This window comes from Dufourea novaeangliae, unplaced genomic scaffold, assembly GCF_001272555.1.
Source record: "Dufourea novaeangliae isolate 0120121106 unplaced genomic scaffold, ASM127255v1 scaffold46, whole genome shotgun sequence".
NCBI lineage: Eukaryota > Metazoa > Arthropoda > Insecta > Hymenoptera > Halictidae > Dufourea > Dufourea novaeangliae.
In genome coordinates, this window is record NW_015373926.1 from 585537 (window position 1) to 600076 (window position 14540).

The window sequence follows — 14540 nt, forward strand, 5'->3', positions numbered from 1 at the left end:
CGCAAGACGCTACCTGAGTCCCTCTCTACTGTTTGTATGATCGGTCAATGCGTAAGGCGTCTATCGCAACAACACTTTGCGGTATCCCATCGAATTAAGGCGGCGATCGATGGTTGTACGAGGTTGCCGAAGAGCATTCTTCAAATCTGGCGTGCTGGAATCCGGGTACAGCTCCAGTTTGCCGCGTGGAGCGTCTTCGTCGAAGGTAGTTGGTCGGGCAGAGCGGGGTTGGTTTTCATACCTTATATCACCCTCGTCGAGGCATTGATATCAGCGTACCGTCCGATCGCTACTAGTATTTACCTGGCCCAAATGCAGCGTTGATCTTAGCCGTCTCCGTTGAAGAGCTATTAAGCCCGTGCTCATACAACATGATAGCTCGCAGTTGACGTTGCTCCATTTTCGTTGCCTATTGATCTCTCTGTTACACCCGTGCCAATTTATACCCATAACACAGAAGGTTCGTGCACATATTCGGACATTCTGGAAATTTATCGGGCATGCTTCAATTTAAAGACAAAAGCGTTCGAAATATAACAAATCTGGCAAGGACTTACAAGACAGCCTAATAATATGTGAGGATCGTTCCACGTTAAATTGACCGACTTTTGCGCCTCGTGTCAATGATTTTAATAAATTTGACATAGGATGTAGCCAAACACGAAATGAGGGGAGGGTATGTGCAGGGTGGGACAGGATGGGTGGTAAAACTGGACAGGAGCGCTCATTCTAGATGCAAAAATCACTCGAAAATATCCAATAAAGTTCGTTCGTATAATGCTTCGTTATCCAGGTAATCGAATTTTAAAATCTGCTCAATATGCGTGCAATTGAACAGGACTTCGCCAACGCGTCTGTTTATTACATTTCGTTTCTACTGATTGTTAGCACGAATAAATACACACATACGTATACAATAGTACGGTGGCTCTTGTTTACTTTTGATGAATATGTTTTTAAAGATTTTTTCAATAGAGCAATTTTTCAATGCGTATAAAGATATTTAATGGAGATATCTTCATAAATTACAAAAATTTGTCGCACAGAAAGATATATTATTCTGGGCTAGCCTTGATCAAGAATACTTTACAGGCGGAAATTTAACAAAATAAACGTGCAGAGTAACGTCCTCTATTAAGAATTAAAATTTTTATATCTTTTGTTCTATCCTAATCAGTATAATCACTATTAACCTTTTGACAAGATTTTCTTGATGCAAATGATGCTAAATTTGATTTCTCACGGTGACTAAAAAAATGGGCTACTATAATTTAAGATAAATCGTGACATTAAGTATTAACAATTACGTTAATATATTTAATAAATGAAGTGGTTGACATGGTTAGATATTATTATATATTTTTTAAGTCTATGCAATTAAAAAAATTTTAACGAGCACTGTCTAAACTTCGTTCCACGTAAGAATAACCTTGTTTCGCAGATGGGACGGTATCGAAGACCGTTCATTAGTAGGAGATCGGCAGAGATAGCAAGCTACAAGTAATCGCATGCGTCCGAATAGGTAGGCAAGTAGCGGGAGTTGCACAGATCGGTCGAAAACTCATCCGAGCGTGAGGTTATTTTTACATGGAACGGAGTTTAGATTGGTATTCCAGCTTTAGGAAGGGTGTCTAACGAGACATCCCTTTTAATCGCCTCTTCAAAGATATTTCAGACTTCGTATATTACAATGGTTCTTTAACCCCCAGATATTATAGTAATAATTCAGTCAATATACAATTATTTGAATTATCTACACATGCACAGGGTGTCTCAGTTTATTTCCACAAAACTTTAGCGGCATATTTTATAAGTAGAAATAAGAAAAACGTGTTATATGCGAACATAGGCTCTTAAACGCTGTATTAAATAGTTATAACAAATTACGAAATGATAACGGACTGCTTCTTTTGTACGGTATAACATATAGGAATTGATTGGTATCGTTGTTTCACAAAGAAGTTGTATAGGGGTCGACACAATCTAAAGAATTCCTTTTTAAATGTTGTTTGACGGTAAGCTAAATACAGTTACTCGCATTAATAATCGGACACCAATGCAATTTTTCCTTCTAAGCTGTACTTTTTTCAATACATATACAGCGAGTATTAAAAAAGTGTTACACCATGTTACGGTAGTGTATATAGACACCAAAGTCAATAATAACTGTTGATTTATTACACACGTTTACTTAATGAATGGAAGTGTAACCATAAAAGAGCCAATGTTGATGTCACAGAAATACTCGGATACTCATGCAAAATTATTGGGTTCCAAAAGGCAATTGACAATATTTCATTAGCAGAAAAAGACAGTGCATGAAATTCGAAGTTTTTTATAACTTAAATTTGTGAAACATATGAATATTTCTGTGATATACACACGCTCTTCTTCGCTTTCTGTTGTATTGTTTAAGCAACTGTACGTAATTGTTAAGTCGTGCAATGCTCGCACTTAATCGCCGAACCGTTACACGAACCTTAGAATTGAAACCAAAAATAAAGCACACTTTGATTGGTTCTTAATGACTGTATTTACAAAAATGTGTGTTTGTGTCCGTGTGTGTGTGATGTTCACCGGGTGAGTTCTGGTTTGAGTCTGATATTTACAAAATGTTCAGGCGCGCTTCTCACGTCGCGCTTCACCCTCGTTGGCGATATGCGTTGTCAATACCGTTTTCGAAAATCACGAATTCCTATTGGCTCAACTCTGAAGGAGTAGGTATAAACCTCGGATTTCCCGAGGTTCCTGGCGGAGGAAAAGGTTCCTTTAGGAAAAAACGTACGCCTGAAAATAATTAAAATCACGTCGCCAAGTTTGGCTTGACCGCGCCGAGATTGCGGGAGTCACCCAACGGTACAAATTTATGGCGATATTGTTCTTCGCCTCGGTGGTACGACACGACCGGGACCGGTTGCCGACCAAATGTTGCAACCTTCGTCTATTGTAGGGTGTCGAAAAGATTAAAAAGGTACGCTATTGAAATGAAACGGACAAGAAATAAACGCGTACATTATTACGAGAGGTTGAATAGCTGAATTGGAGTTTTGTTATATAATAATAGCCGTTGCTATGAAGCACTATACCTGTACGACGGATCAGTAATAAATCAACAACATTTTTAAAATTTTTGTTACTCGTATATTTATACAAAATATACAATTTAGAATTCAAAATTGTATGGTGTCTGAATATTAATCCGTGTAAGTGGATATGTATTTAATGAAAATGCTTTGCGTATGTATAAAGGGCTGAATTGTACGTATGTACACGAAGCGACTTTACTTAGCTTCAGTTTCCTTGTGGCTTCGTATTATGTGCTTTACGAGTGATCATTAACATTGATACCTGATATTTTTTCACTTTCGATGTCGGTGATAATAGCAAATATGTCTGATATTAGGGTTTACTAAAACAATGAAGTAAGTCCATATACAAGAGTTATTCACTTTCATATGTGTTTTAAGGCGTGAACATTAATTATATTCTATAGTATGTAACGTAGAACTCGATGAGGCAAAAACTGTGGTAATCATTGCAATATAACAAGTGAAGCATCAGAATAGGGAATAATTAAAAGCATCGTCGATCGTTATCTCCTTAGATATATCGGTGATGATTATATGATAGTGAACAGAAAGCTTTAAACATACAGGTAATCATTGTAAAGAATTCATGAAATATTGAAATATGTGACAAGTTGTTGACTATGCTATGGAAATGTTTTATTAATTGCAATAGTATGACAAACCAGTACCTATCTTATAATAAATAACACTAACACGTAGATATTCTGTTCACTTTTGTCATGCTATAAATGTAATTATAAAGACATAATAAGATAAATTAACCTAAGCAGGGAGTTATACATTTAATTATAAAAAAATTACGAATACGAAAGTTTTGTATTAACTATGATAAAATGTTTGTGAGTGGCTTATAAACTTGTGCATCCCATATGAGTACATCGTCTACCGCAAAGAAAAAAGGAAAATGAAATAGAAAATATAGATTTTTATAAAATACTTTAGCAACCTGTAGTCGAATGGGCACATGTGACTTCGTAACCGTTTAATAAAAATCTAAATAACTAAAATTTCATTGCAACTTATAAAACCTTTTTCATATCGAGTTTTAGACAATCGTGTATGCTATAAATGCATAAAACTTTATTTATATTACAATTTTTTTAGGATGTCTTTATAACCTTTGATTATTTTCCCTTTTAGCTGTTTCAGTATTGCAAAATCTGGAAAAAAAAACGATCTTACCAGCTTAGCGTTTAATAGGAGCGCCAGATAATCTCCGTGCATTTTTAAAAGTATAAGGATCTTTCTCTGTGTTTGTTATGGTACATTCTTTCTCTTATTTTTTAATCTCCATTTAAATCCCTCTTACGTCTATTTGACTCTGTAAAAATTGTTAAATTATTTTCTTTTGACGTTTAAAATAACGTTATTATATAATATTTATACTTTTTACCTCATGTCACGTACCCGTCGCAATTCCAATGACGGCTACAGTAATAATATTACATTTTACGAGTTTTAGTTGATTTCAGGATTATATGATTCATAAATGTTTTAATATCATTAGTGTATAGCAAAGGTAATCATAAGGTGGCAAATAAGAATAAAATTATGCTAAAAAGCAGAAACCTTATCAAAGATATATTGAGCCGGATAAAATCGCAGGCCTCGGGATATAGGATAGATTAGAACAGTGGTACTCGTCGACACGATGTAGAAATCTTCTTATTGTGTTCTATGTCGCTGTCTACGGTATATTGTATTCTCCTTCAAGCAGTGACGTATAAATCCACGAGTAAATTAATTGATGCATTAGTGTCGTGCGTTAACACTGAGGTACGTTGATAAGGCGGACGTCTTCATTAATTAAGAAATAATATCGCGAGCTACACACGGCGTTGCGTTCCCTCGACAGTCAATTTAATTATGCATTGTTTTACCAACGATACCATTGATAGAATCTATTTATTTAATTCAATATTCTTCAAAAATGTAATCTATCTAATTAAATATTTTGCAAAAATGCTTTCGTATTATTGTAACGTAAATCGATGTAATACCAAATAAGTGATACGTTCAATTTGTTCAGATTTTTCACTTAAACCACATTCATAATCAGTGGCACAGTTAAATACATAGTCAGCCGAAGTTGTGTATAGAGGAACAGATTTTATAAGCTTTCGACTATACGGGGCGTGGTAAAGTTCGTGAGAGCACTGAAAGTATAGAAGAAAATTTATTCATACGGAGTTTTGTTTTGAAAAAATCTCATGTAAGAATTCGTCAAATATCCATATGACTGAATACGACTTATAATTGGATACGTAGTTATTTCATCAATGATTACTTGTATATATCTTAATGTTTTTATAAAAATTTAGAGAGACAAAGTATTTTTTCATTCCCCTAATAGTTTGTAATCACAATATTCGTCCTGGCATATTTGTTTGGATCGGCAAAATAACGAAGATATTATGGTCTTTATGATAAACGAAATACCCTATTATAGTAAATTCGCCACTGGTGGATCATGCACGTAAAAGTCTATACGAATTATGAAACAGGTGGCCACCCTGTTAAAATAAATGAAAATGTTCATGAACATTGTGATCTACAACGGGTTATTCTGCTACGATAATTAAACAATCTTGTAAACGACTTCGTAGACAGCGTGGCCACGTTATCATCATAAAACTTTCGTAAACAAAAAGTACTAACCCGTGATCATAGTCATAATTAATAAATAAAATAAGTAATTAGTACTAAATGTCGTAATAATTGACAGCCATCTATCTTTAATTGATAGTGCGCTACATTAGACTCGTAGGCGTATTATTTTGTTACATGTGCATTGTTTTTTTTTTCCTAAAAATATCTATCTATCAACTGAAACAATTTTCATGGAATGTTAATTCGTCCATTTACATTTTCAATGAAATAGACATCTGAAAGCAACAGAGTTTTTCTTTCGTCACCTTGTTTTACAGAATTGTCGAGCATCGTCGCAGTTGAATGTCTCTATTATACTTTCGTTCGATAGGAGTATACAGGGACGAAAAGTTTACTGGACGAGATTGGCATCTTCGATTGCGCAGCGCGAATTTCAGATCGTTAGTTTCCTTACCGAGAATTCAAAGGTTGAAGTAAAATCTCGGCTCGTGTGCAAATAGATATTTCACTCCTCTCTGCAGGAACAAGGATTCAGGCTGGAGCGTAAGGTGATTTTCTCAAGGGAAATTCAGCAAAGGGCATTCTAACTCGTGATGCAGGAACTACGAAGCATGTCATGGATGCGAATGGTTTTCTTTATTTATCGGAGTGTCGCGAGATGTCAGATGAGCCGGTGACCGTCTAGTTTCTTTTTTGTGAATACACTTCGTTTCCCCCCCGATGACGTGCCATGATATTTCAAATTTCAACCGTGTAACTTTTATCTCATCTGGGGCATTGCCTTTCATTAGCCCGATAATGAACAGACATGACACCCAAACATTTTTCAAGTTCATTATCTTCCATATACTTTTCGTGCATGAAAATATTGTGATTTGTTAAAGAACCGAAGACGATTTTTCTGCGTCATTGACGGTCCAATGTGACTGTTGATCACCGAAATATGGATGAAAAAATTATTAGTTCTCGAGATATTTTCCAAAAATATCTTTATTAAAGAAGATGCTCAAACGCTTCATGACTATTTAGTAAACGTAAACACCGTTTCGACATTGTTGTCTTCAATAAAGATATTTTTTGAAAATATCTCGAGAACTAATAATTTTTTTTCCATGGTACCCTAATAATTTTTTACGTATAATGAACAGAGGAATCGATCTGTGCAACAAACAATATGTATTTCCATTTAAAGCAATAATTCAATTGTTAATTGCACATGCACTGTTGCACTCACAAAAAATCTAAGGGCCTACAGATGTAGTGCTCCTCGAGCCATTTATTTTTCTCCTTTGGCATTTTTCATAAATGCATTAATAACGGAATTATGACCTAAACAATTGCATGTACCATCCTGTATAAAAAAACAATATATTCTGCATGTTTGCACTAAATTAAATATGTTATATGTCACAAAATGTAGGTACACCCACGAGAAAACTCGGCTTCCCCTAGGGGAAAAAGTGACGTAGGTGAAGGGCCTCCTACTATGCTCCTTCCCCTTGGTATTTGGAATAACAGAAATTTATGGCAAATTAACATTCGATTTAACATTAATTTCAGTATCTGGAATAAATTTACCAAGTGGTAGGAGACTATTATTCTACGCCGCTTTTTCCCCTAGTGGAAGCCGAGTTTGCTCGTAGGTGTACGTGTGCACCGCGTGGGTAAACGCACGCTTGCATGGTATTTTGTCACTCTTATTGAATCCCGGACAAATTTCTCAGGGTGTGAATATCAAGTGAATATGCAAAATTAATAAGTATTCGAAACCTATTTTTCTTTACGGGGATGTGTACTTTAGAAATTCCGTTCTCACTCGATATTACCGATTGTTCGACAATACTGCGGGAACAGAAAATGTTTATTTTTTTGTCGCATTAGAACACTGGAACATTCGCAGATTGTCTTTCGAAGCGGTGTAGCAGAAATGCTTGAACTTTTCATTTCAATGAAATTACTTGTATAAATATTCAAACTTTTCGATTTATAAATATTCAGGACTTTCAGGTGCAACTAGCAATCAAGCGCGGAAAAGTCCGTTGTTGTTCCAGTTATTCTTAGGTATTTTTCACTAACACCGGGAAAACCTTATTGATCGATCAAGCTTTGTGAATTTTGAGAATATATGTATGTACAGGCTGGTCTAAGTAGAAGATTAATGATTTTTAATACAGCCACACATGGTAGATATACAATATCGATTATTATAATTTATTATTGTATTAACGATGACCGATTTTTATCAGTCGTGTCAAGACGGTCTAATAGTTTTATCACTTGCAAAGTTTTTTTTATTAATTATAAAATTTTGGTCGTCGGTGGATGACCTTTTTATTTAGAAATTTTTCATTCAGAAGTTTATTAAAACGAAATGATTTATTAAACAATAACATAAAACTCTTCAAATTCGCTCATGATTCTTACGAACGGCTCTCCGCTCTTTGAACAACTAATCTCACGCATTCGTCTCACTGCATTCGTAAGTTACCACACACACACACACACACACGCACGCACGCACGCACGCACGCACGCACGCACGCACGCACGCACGCACGCACGCACGCACGCACGCACGCACGCACGCACGCGCGCACATAAGATATCGACGGATGGGTGATGATCTCCTACATAATTAATAAATCAAAGTTATGTAGAGAAACCGAATATATTGTGAACCAGAATTAATCGATGGGTCATCATGTTGTATACACTTATGACCATTGTACTATTATTATCATAATATCAGTGAATGTAGTAAAACTCAGAATAATCTCTAGACTGCGGAAGTTTACGATGAAAGATAAAAGAAAAATACGTTCCACTAATCAACCCTGAACTGGTCAGGTGGAAATCTCATTTAATTATTACATAAATCTTACTGTACATATACCTTATTACTTATTACATAAGTAGTTATTTTGCATCTTCAAGTAAGAAAACATTGAAATAAACAAGTATCTCTTGAACTAACTACTGAATAGAAATAAAATATATTTTAAAATATTCATGGGGTTCCTCAGACACAACCATCCCAGTTAAGGGGGGAGACTCCTTTGGGGCCAACTCCGAATCGATCGAAACGCTGATATAAACAATCGGAAGCCAGCGGAAACACAAAATCGATATTTGGGACGGCTTGATAATACGACATCTAGCGGCAGTACCCACAAATAATTTTTGTTCCCCGTTACCATGAAGCTGGGTTTGTGTATTTCCTACGCGAAGACAGTGTTGCCGGAAAGTATCGTTTTTCTGACGCTGTTGCCTCATGTCCCGCATGCAATTCTACCCGTGAGGAGAACGATGGAATAGCTACGGCCTACGGCTCGTGGCGAGATTTCGATTCTCGCCGAACGTCCAAGGCCAGCGACCGACCCATCGGCATACAATGTAAACAGACGTAGATGAGATAAGGAATGACGCACGAATGAAAATTTAAACTTTTACAATTTGCAATATATTTTAATGAAAATGTCATGAATGAATTGAAGAAATTCTCCCGATTAAAATGCGTCCAAATTCGAGGGTAATTGGACAATTGTTACTCATACGTAATGTTGCGGATGAAAATGATATATTATTGAAAATAATCCGAATGATGTCGTATTTGGACTCATTTCCACCGACAGAATCTCCTCAGTTCATTCGTGACACTTTAATGAATGTATACTGAAAACTATAAAAGATTAAATTTGCATTCATGCGTTTCATTCCTTATCTGTTTACATTGTATTTCGATCGTCAGTCGCTGGCCTCTCGCCCGGCGCTCAACAGCCCATTTATTCCTGCTGGCCAAAGTTAGTCGAAGGAACAGTCAAGCGACAATGTTCTTTAGCTAACGATGAGCTGAGGCAGACAAAAAAGTTTAAAAAGCCGCAAATCGATGTGATTCATATTGCACTATCCAAAATTCTATGCTGCTTATTTATTCACGGTATATTACAGTCTAGTCTGTATATACGAACTAAAATATGATTTGCAATATGAAACTGCCCGCGCGAGAGCGGGTACGTCAGCTAGTTATCCATAAAATGATTTGAATGTTTATGAGAAGTTAAAGATTAGTCTAGATAATTAAGTTTTAATGATTTAATTGTAATTAGTTGTTTCACAATGTACAGGGAAATGTTTGACAAAACACGCACAAAAATAGTAACAGACACTTTTTTCAACTTTTTTATCTTAGCCTATAATGAACATTCGAAATATGCCTCTTGTAGACTTATATATCTAAGAAAAAGAAAAGTGAAGCTGCGATGTTACAGTTTCCTTATTGCCATGACTAAGTATATCATTACTATCTATGTATATATATCAATAATACTGCTTAATAACAATAGTGAAATCGAAAGCTGGTTTTATGACCATTCTAGTCGACGTTCAACGAAACAGTATTCCTGTCTCTTCGTTTTCGATCGACACCCGATGGTGACTTTCAGAGTGACCTAGGTCAGGCCACCATTATCGGGCCCAGTCATAACAAAATTCGTCGGTCAAAGCAAAGAAGCTACGAGCACCGAAGTAGTAAAAAATCTTCAGGTTTATAAGTCGAAAGTACGAGTTTTTTAGTTTTGTAACTTATTTGTAACTCTAACTTGTAAGTCTAACCACTTTTAATAGTTTGTAACTTATACCCTGCAATTTTCAGCGTGTATGTATCTTAATTAAGTGTATAAGAGGTATTTGTTAAATTTTCACTATAGGATCAGAAAAAAAATGAAAAAAGAACTTCTTAATATTTTTACTATTTTCTTCGCTATTCCAACAATTGTAATGTTTTCGAAATAACGAAAACATGTCATCTAATAAGTTAATCCTTCTAGCTTCTCAAAAAAACTCAAGTCGTTTGGTCCAATTTTTAAAACAAAATACGTACTGGAACAGGTGCAGACGCAGCGAAGATGATACGCTAAGTACGCATGCGACAGCAATCAGTTGTTAGTACAAAATCTATCTCCGCTGGGCGACGAATGAAAGATTGACAGAGCGTATGCGATTAATTGTGTTCCTTTTGTGTCTCTTTTATGAAATATTTGTGTAAGTATATAACACCTGCGTCAATTATGTCAATAAAAAATAAATAAATATCATTTCCAACAAGAGATTTGTATAGTATTCCATGTTTTTCGTATGTGGAATACCCGGAATATATATTGTGCCATTTTTACAATTTGTTTCTCGAGAATATCATGTCAAGTATCTCGTATGTAATTTCATTAATTAAAAAAATAAGCATCATTGCAAGTACGAATAAGAAGGTTCATCCTTGCACACATTAGTACGTATTGTTTAATTCTCGGATTTCTTTCCCTCGCGTCGTTCTTTTCCTACGTTCCGCGAGAATCGAAATCTCGCCACGAGCCGTAGGCCGTAGCTGTTCCATCGTTCTCCTGACGGGCAGAATTGTCGAATGGCAACAGCGTAACAAAACAATCGATACGATCCACCACGTGTTGCGAGGTTACATTTATCGACTCCCTCTGTTTTATCGATGCTCGTGGTAACGCAGGCTAAAGTGACTGACAAATACCATAAACGCCTCTAGCGGAGAATCCTTGAACTATACCACTGTTTATTTCTGCGTCTGGACGCATCAAATCGTAGGAACCAACTTGTGCCTTCCAGAAGTGATAAAGTGACTCAAATCGAATTTCCACGATAGTGTGATAGTAGTGTACAGGGTGGTCTGGTCTGCGTTTGACGAGAAAACCATTAAATCGTGAGATATTTGACAAAATGTGACTTGTGCAGCCATCTTGTGTGTTTTCATCAGCGTCTGTCACAATCGCACACTTTCTAAAATTCTAATTCTTTCAATTAGAATGTGTTTCTTGGCGTTTATACGGACCAGACCACCCTGTAGGGAAGTCTACCCGTGAGTTCTATACCAGTGAAAAGTGCATTTGTGCAATTGTCGAGGCTCAAGTTGGTTCCTACGAAATCGAACGTCTCTCTTGCACATCGCATATACATACACGGTTCCCGTTGATTGTGTGAGTGCACGGACGCAGCGCACGGGCCACGGAGTCTCCCCCCTTAAGGGTTAATGCGTTCATTATGTTAATAGTATCGTAGGATCTTCATGAAACGTTGTTAAATGTTTTCTTATTGTCGTTTACACAGTTCTCTATAACACAAATATATTGAATTTGCACTCTAAATCTTTTATTTCGCAATTATAACAATTAAATGTTACACACAAAAAGGTACCTAATGTTTCATTTCTCCTAGGAGTAATCGATTAACACTATAAACTAATTAGAAAAGTAATAGAAAAATAACCAGTTACTGTACAACTCTACTAAAAACTGAGGAAAACGGTAAAAAAATGAGGTAGAGAGTAACAGTTGCGAGTGCAGAAGAGGAGCTGACCGATGAAGCCACCCCGGGGTATCGCAAAGAGCGAATTTCAACTGCCGTTCCTGTCACTTCCGGACGCAGAAACTCTGCCCAGAGTTCTCTCTTTAAGCGGGCAGCAGATGTTCTCTACGACATTCGCGCACAACGAAACTTCTCCTCGAGGAGGGAAATGTGCTTAACTAGCCGTCACTACCCGATGCCATCCGCCACTTCGGTTCTCTCGATTTCCCTCTGACCCTAAACAAATGCTCCATCGCCGAACATCACCGGTGCAGAAGCACCCACGTTACCCGAGTCTTTAAACGAAGTCAACTTCTCCTTTTCCCTTTAATATTTATAGGACACACAAGAAATCAGACTACTCGACGGTTGGAAACTTATTACGTCCATCAGGAAGCACTTTACCGATCTTGCGAACTGCGCAGTGAAATACGTTAGCTTGTTTTCGTAGAATCAAGCCTTGATACTGAATTAGGTTATTCATTTTTTTATATTCAACAGAAATGTTATTCGCACTAGCTGTGATGCTCGGAATGATAGGCAATCCTTGAAATAACTTGCTTTTGTTGAAACATTTTTCTATCGTTACATAACTAACTTTCCATAAGTTGTTCGTAGAAAGTGCTGAAATACACTGACCGTTAAAGAAAACGCAATATTAGTTATAACGTTAGAAATCTTCAAATAATGTTTTCTATTCATTTTTAGGCAAAGAACACGCAACACTTGTTAGAACGTTAGGAATCTTCAAATAATGTTTTCTATTCGTTTTTAAGGTGAGTAATGTTACGTTTTACTATTCGAGTGAAGAAAACAGGTCCTCGGGAGTGGTTTATGACACCCACTATGTTATTCGTCTTCCTTAATTCATTCTCAGCAGCTCGCCGATGTGTGCGTCTGACAGTGCAATAAAACGTGCAACCTGGGTAATGCAGTTTGCACCCACCTGCGGTGTTTTCTTTTAAGTGAAATATTATTCTCGTACAGTGTATTGGGTGTTGAGCATAGCTTAGTGGTATTAACATGTATTTGAATTCTGGAGGAGTTGCATGGTCAAAAATAAAAGATCGGAATGAATACTTTGATTGATAATTTCGATCACGCCGAGGAAAGTCAACATCAGTTAGGGATGACCGGTTTTTTTACTTTCAAATTCTGTGAGCTCGCTATACTACGGTCTTAGACGCCAGAAATTGGCTTCAATAAGTTCGAAGAATTAATGTGAGTGCGTGAAACAACGATGAGAAGAAGATTGCAAGAAGCTAACCTTGTGAACAGGTGGCCTGACACTGGTCCCTAATTAACTCAGCAACATCGACAAATACAAAATTGGACAATTGAGCAGTGGCAAGGAGTTTTGTTCCCTCAAGAGTGTCAATTGAGTTTGAGATCTTCCTATAGAGAAGAAAGAGTTTGCAGGAGACTCAGGGACAGATATTCAGAGTATACATTCTTTGAAAAACGAATATTTCGTGCTGGTTCTTTAATGGAGTTCGTTGGCAGAGCCGTTCCTTCTGTTTTTGGCCGCCTGTAATTAATTAATATTATTTAATTAAGAATTTGATATGCAGTGTTTACTTTTACATCTCTCTCTCTCTCTCTCTCTCTCTCTCTCTCTCTTTAATTTTTCTTTTTCACGATCGATAGAGGCTGGCTCAACGTGACTGGACCGCGACCGATTCCCCCAGGGTGCGTGATTATTTTCCCGATTATAATCCATCAGTCTTCGCAATTTGTATAATTAGCAGGTTTGTCCTGTGGTTTGCGACGGGTTTTGTTCGCGCGACGCTGCCCTCTTTCATCGTCGAACAAAACGGACGAGATCACCGATGATAAATTAATCCCGGGCATCGGTTATACGTGGCTCTGAGCAAGTATTTTCCGGGATTATTTGTCGTACACGGGTCACGCGGTTTTTCTTGATCCAGCTTCGAGAGCTTTGTTCGCTAACTCGAGATCTTCTGGCCAATCCCAATTCTCTTCTTCTTGCGTTCAATTTGCGACCGGATTCTTGAATGTTTGCTCGAGTCAAAACCCGACAAAGAAGAACGAAATACAAAAAACTGGCCTGTGTTGGCGGTTCATCACACGATTTCATCGATTTCAATTGAACTTTGAATTCTCTGTAACGTTTAATTCGGAAATTCCGTTGTATGTGAAAAATATGCCGGTAACGGGTATTAAACGTTTCCCCCCGTGTCTACGCTCGCGACTCCTCCTCCGTGCTAAATGCTCTCGACAATCTGAACACCCGTGTATTTACAGTGTCGCTTTACCGAATTCCCGGTGGCATTTACCGACGATGATCGAACGCTCGAGATACACGGCGTTTAATACCTTTTTGTTTACTGTAAACATTTTTCCTCACCGAATATAAATACCATCGATGGACAAGATGAATAGACTAGGCGAGCCGGAAAACCGACCGAGCTGGACGATCAAATAAGCGGATCTGCGGATTTCGCGGCTGGCAAAAAA